Source organism: Oryzias latipes, chromosome 6 (assembly GCF_053564925.1).
Source record: "Oryzias latipes strain Hd-rR chromosome 6, Olatipes_Hd-rR_3.1".
Lineage (NCBI taxonomy): Eukaryota > Metazoa > Chordata > Actinopteri > Beloniformes > Adrianichthyidae > Oryzias > Oryzias latipes.
In genome coordinates, this window is record NC_136242.1 from 22,963,157 (window position 1) to 22,969,218 (window position 6,062).

General features: G+C 33.1%; 2 long non-coding RNA genes across 2 annotated transcripts; one reads left to right on the plus strand and one right to left on the minus strand.

Annotated features, from left to right (window-relative positions):
- Positions 1-2,660: 2,660 nt before the first annotated feature.
- LOC144992458 (uncharacterized) lies at positions 2,661-3,812 on the plus strand. Its single transcript, XR_013656431.1, has 3 exons — positions 2,661-2,797; positions 3,223-3,337; positions 3,419-3,812. It is a non-coding gene; the product is annotated as an uncharacterized LOC144992458 (long non-coding RNA).
- LOC144992459 (uncharacterized) lies at positions 3,798-5,500 on the minus strand. Its single transcript, XR_013656432.1, has 2 exons — positions 4,793-5,500; positions 3,798-4,168 (listed from the first exon to the last, which is right to left on the minus strand). It is a non-coding gene; the product is annotated as an uncharacterized LOC144992459 (long non-coding RNA).
- Between the last annotated feature and the right edge of the window lie 562 nt (positions 5,501-6,062).

Genomic DNA, 6,062 nt, shown 5'->3' on the forward strand with positions numbered 1-6,062 from the left:
TTTGAATAACACAGGGTGTAATTTAAAAGCTGGAAAAGAGACAAAGTTTATATCAAAGTTATTTTACTCTTTATAAAAATTTTAAACCATAATATTTATTTAAAGTTTTGTAATATGTTAGAAATATAAATGTAAAAGTTTATATTGAACATCCAGAACAGAATTTAGGATGCCTTTAAAATAAGCAATAGATTTTTCTCTCAGTATTGTTGAAATAGAAAACTTGTTAAAAAAATATTTTTTTTCCATTTTGTTCTTTAGCAACCACAGCTCCATAGTGTAATATGTGAATTTGTGCTTTCATGTGAAGAAAAAACATCTAAAGGAACGTGGGATGAATACTGCGCCATAAGAAAACTTTTAAACTTGCCCAGTGTCTGCATTCAAATGATGGTGCAGCCCTAGAAATAATTATAACCTCTACCAGAAGTGCTCATTCACACAAACAAATCTCTTCACGCACACAGATCTGCACACACACATAGAATGGGTCATATTCACTGCTGCAAGGCAAACTGTGTGGACTTGTAAAAGCAATACTTATTTGACTTCACTGTGCCTGTGGCGAGTTTTCAGTATAAAGGGCTAAATAAATGGTCAGCTCCTGAGGCTGGCCTGCAATATGCCATTCTCTGCTCTTTATGAGAGAAGAAGTGTGAGGATAGGAATGTGAGATTATGAGGCAATGAAAGACAATGACAGAGATGAGAGAATTATGGGGGTTAGGAGTCGGCACAGAATGAAGAAGGTAGAAAGGGCAGCAGAAAGTTTGCAAATGTGATGCCTCTATTAAGCTCTATTAAGTTTTTCTTGCAGCTGGTGAAATAAACCGTAAAAGAAGACTGAAGTCAAAGGTCATGTGATTTTTATTTTATTATTTTTTAAAGAAGACAAATTGTAAACAAAAGTTAAGAAAAAAAAAACTTTCGAAAAAAGTGTAATGCTTTTTGGCTGTCAATACTAGCTGCACTTAGCCAACAAAATACAGCTAAAGCTGTCGCAATTTTTAAAATGTCACTTTGTAATGACCAGTTGATGTTCCAGCAGTAAAATAGGTACACAATTAAAGGTGAAACAATAAAAGCTATTAAATAGTCGTTATATTTCCTTGTAAATATTGACATTTTGATTACATTTTCCTATTAATGGTTAAATTTATTTGAAAGAAAGTTTGTCATTTGATGCAAAAACCAGCTTTGAAACAGCTGCAAGTTTAGATTATAAGGATACCTTTAGGTCTTCACGTAGTAATGTCACGTAGTTGTTTTGTACTGAAACTCAAAGATGATTGGGATATGACTTTGAAATTCAGTCAACATAAATTCCCATTTAAATGTTTTCAAAATTTGCACCATCACAATTTTAAGACCAGGCTGCTGGTTTGGGCTCTTCCATTCTTAGCATGGTATAGTATGGTTTAAATGAAATGACCCCTGAAAACACTTGATTACACTGCTACTTTAGCCAACGCATGCCAGTTCAAAATCGTGTAAAAATGTTGCCATATTTGAAAAGATGTCATGATAATTTAACCTTGTGTGGAGCACTCAAGGATTAGATCAGGCTTTGCAAATCCTTGGCTCACTTGGAGGGTTTCCTTTTATTCATGGCAGATTAGCTGCTGCCCTTTTTTAATACTTTTAAACCCCGCAAAAATGATTAAATTTTTTGGGGTTACAGAAAAAAAGAATGAGAGAAATTTCAAAATTCAAGATATGCTAAAAATGGCTGCTGTTAAGGTTTGTTATTCTTGGCTCAAGTTTTTGTTTAGGCCCTGAGGATTATTTGCATATCAGTCTTTTAAATTTTAGCCAAATTAATTGTCTTGTGTTCCCTTGTTCATCTGCTTTTATTTGAAAATATCAAAACTTTGTGTTAAATAATTATTTTTAGTTTTTGTTTGATTTTCCAACCTGACAACTGAGTTTTTGACACAAGTGTCTCAGACCTGCACATTATAACAAATAATATCTACATGATATGATATCTGTCATTATTCTTTTGACTTATGTGTGTTTTGTTTTGTCTAGGGTTTTGTACGGTGGCCCTGAAGTGCAAAGCATTCAACAAATCACTCGATACAAAAACATTTTTAAGATCACAACAACAATTACAAAAAAAAATAAAAAATTAAAAAGCAGCATTACATTTTAGAAAACAAAACAAAATTTCAGAAACCAAAACTTGAAAAACAAAAATGACAAAAAAAAACATTTCAGAAAACAAAATTAATTTCCAGGAAAAAAAAGAAATATTAAAAAATGAAAACATTTCAGAAAAAAAAAAAATTCCAGAAAAAAAAAGAAATATTAAAAAATGAAAAACATTTCAGAAAAGAAAAAAATCCAGAAAAAAAAGAAATATTAAAAAATGAAAAACATTTCAGAAAAAAAAAGAAATATTAAAAAATGAAAAACATTTCAGAACACAGAATGAATTTCCAGAAAACAAAACGAAATCTTCAAAAATGAAAAACATTTCCAAACCGGAAGAGACAGGTACTATGGGACAACGCTGATTGGATGATGATTTTTGTCAATCATTTGAACTGAAAAGTATTTTAAATGAAGCGATGACGGATTTTATCGTCCAAACAACAATGTACTATAATAATCCACGTATTTCCCATTTATATATCAAATAAAAAATGCAGAAAACTGTTAATGAACTTTAAAATTATTTTTTTAACATTTCGCCTGACACACGGTCACCCGGAAGTAGTTTGTGAGCACTTTTACTTTGAACGCTGTGCGCTAATGTCTACGGCTGCGAGGTTCACGCTGTCAATCATCTTTAGGTAAGAATCAATTCTGTGATCTTTTCTTTTGTCAGTCACATGTCTCTAAGGATGTTAATTTTAGGATGTTAAAGTGCTGCTTTGAAAAGATAATTTCTTTTTATCTTGCGCATGCGCAAAAAGAACCCGATGGAGACGAACCGTCTTCACATGATAGCCGTTCCCGTTTTCGGTGACAACATGAGAGAAAAAGCTCCGAGCCAGCCTGATTCTGTGATTTATACAGTAATTACAGTAATTATATGGCATCAGTGTTGCTAAAAATCGACTTTAAGACTGAAATCAGTAAACAAGTTCTTATGGGAAATAATATTTAAGTGCATTGTATATTTTTGAACCATGCATATACACATATACTGAAACTTAAAAATGAACTTTAAAGTTTATAAAATACTTAATTGAATTAACATGTGATATTTCTGCAGGTGAAGTTTCTCAAAGCGAAGTTCCAGAAAGGTTTGTGCTGCAGAAGAACAGATGGCAGCTCTACATGGGAATACAAGAAGACTAAAGTCATTCATATCATTGTGCAGTGTACAGGCAAGTCACCATGATTTATGTGAAATGTAATCAATAAATATTATTTAACCTTAATATCTAATTTTTTTTTTAAAATTGCAGGTCCTTTAAAAAAACGTCTTTAACCTGCTGCATAAGCCTGATTAGTTGTAAATGATGCAGTGGGGAGTGAAAAACGAAGCACAATTCCTGGCTTTAGCGTCGGGCTGATGATCTGGAAATCACATCTGAGGAATCGCATCAAACACTTGTACAACTCCAAACAACTTAATGTTCCTTTAAGCAAAACTCCAGTTTAAAATGTTCATATTAGGCTTGCTTCATTTAGGAGTTTTTCCATGTTTACCATTTTAGGTTTTAAAGCTTTATTAACAAAGATGATGTTTGATTTTCAAAGCTGTTGTTTAGAAATGTTTTTTTGTCAATGAAAAAACTGAATGCTGATGTGAGGATTGTAATAATGGATATGAAAATAAACAAATTTGTTTCATAGCAATGCAGTATATTTATTGAAAACTTAACATGAATACGTTATTCAGTAACAGAAACAAAGAAACAGTTGTGGATTTTCCTTTATGGGCTTCTTCATGCAGTCAATCAAATGTTGCGCTTACAATCAGCATTTACTCAGCGTACCTGTCAGTCACATTTATTAGAGGAAAAAATGCATCTGGGAAAAGTCTGTTTGTGCTTAACAACTATATCAAAAAGAGTCATGTCAGGGAAGTTTTGTCCACATTGCTGCTCAGCATCCCATCCAGAGGAAGATGCACAGGTAAGGGACCCCAGTTCCTGCTCGTACATGCTTGCAGCTTCCTCTGCCCTGGACTCCAGCTCCAGCTCTTGAAATCCCTGACAGAGATAAATTAATAAATTAAAAATCCCTGACAGAAAAACATCGGCTACCGTTCATCTTTCATTCAGGAAAAAGTTGAGTTCATCAAAATGAGGAGAAAATGGGTTAAACCAGAAATTCATTAGGGAGGGGTCAAAACACCAAACTCAGAATAAAATACATTATTTCAGTCTTATAAAAAATACATTCTAAAACAATTTGGTATTCCTCCTCTGCCTGAAAGACTAAAACGTTTTTTTTAAAGATTTATTTTACACTACAGACTTTTCACCTTTAGTTACACACCTGGACGTGTCTGATGATGTGCACATCCAGTCATTTACTGTCATGTTTCTGTGCACTGACACACTCTAAAGTCACAGATCTTAATAGTGTGAATGAGAAGCATTCATAAATGTTATTCTGAGACACAAACTGCTGCAGTTTACCTGACAGCTTTGCTGATTTATGCTGCTGGTACACCTGTCTGAGAATCCTGCCCACGTGACCCCCCCTCTCCAGCTGATGAGTTAACCTGTCATTAACGTATGACTGAAGGATCTTGGATCTGTCTGTAAACACCCACCTAGAAATCACGTTTAACGCTACATTTATTAGATCAAACAAATGTGCCTCCATACCTTATCAGTGGATGGCGGGACTGCATTTCCTGATGTGCGCCGTCTTTAACACCCGTTTCTTCGCAGCTGCTGCTTTAGACAGAATCCTCTCACGACATTTTGAAACATTTGTCAACCTGGTTGGTGTTGATATTTCTGCGTGCGTTCTGTCATCACATCCGCTAAATATTCAAAGATTAACGTTTATGTTAACGTTTTACCGTCCCTTTCTTTGTTTACCTGCAGAACGGACGTCATCCACACAAACTACTTCCGGGTGACCGTTCTGCCTCAGACGAAATATTCAAAAAATAATTTAAACCTTCATTATCTGTTTGCTGCATTTTTGATTTAATATGCAAATGGTAAATACGGGAATTATCATTGTACATTGTTGTTTGGACGATAAAATCCGTCGTCGCTTCATTTAAAATACTTTTCAGTTCAAATGATTGACAAACATCATCATCCAATCAGCGTTGTCCCATAGTACCTGCTTCTTCCGGTTTGGAAATGTTTTTCATTTTTGAAGATTTCGTTTTGTTTTCTGGAAATTCATTCTGTGTTCTGAAATGTTTTTCATTTTTTAATATTTCATTTTGTTTTTCTGAAATGTTTTCATTTTTTTATTTCATTTTGTTTTCTGGAAATTAATTTTTTTTCTGAAATGTTTTCATTTTGTAATATTTCTTTTTTTTTCTGGAAATTAATTTTGTTTTCTGAAATCTTTTTTTCTTTTTTATTTTTTATGTTTTGGTTTCTGAAATTCTGTTTTGTTTTCTAAAATTTAATACGCTTTTTAAAGTGTTGCTGTGATCTTAAAAATGTTTTTGTATCGAGTGATTTGTTGAATGGTTTGCACTTCAGGGCCACCGTAGTTTTGTCCCTTTTTGCTCTCTTGTTTATGCTATTATTCTGTCATCCATCAAAAAATGAATCTTCCATTTTAGGCTGCCAGTGGAGATAACGTTTAAAACATTTATTAACGTCTACTACAGCAATGTGCAAGACAAAACAGTCTCATGAAAGACTTCATCATGATAGACTTAACAATATGAACACTATCTAAGTATTACCTGCTTTTAAATCTATTCAAAGATTTACAGTATAAAGATGTTTGTTTGTTTGTTTTTTATTCCACAGCAAATATTTTTCTTGTGCTCCTTTTTTTAACGCCTGGTTTTCAACATTTCTCAAGAATCCTAATGTCTGTTAAAAAACTTAATCCAAAAACACTGCTAATGACATTTATTACACAAAAAAGTATTAATTTAGTATCAATAGCATTTCT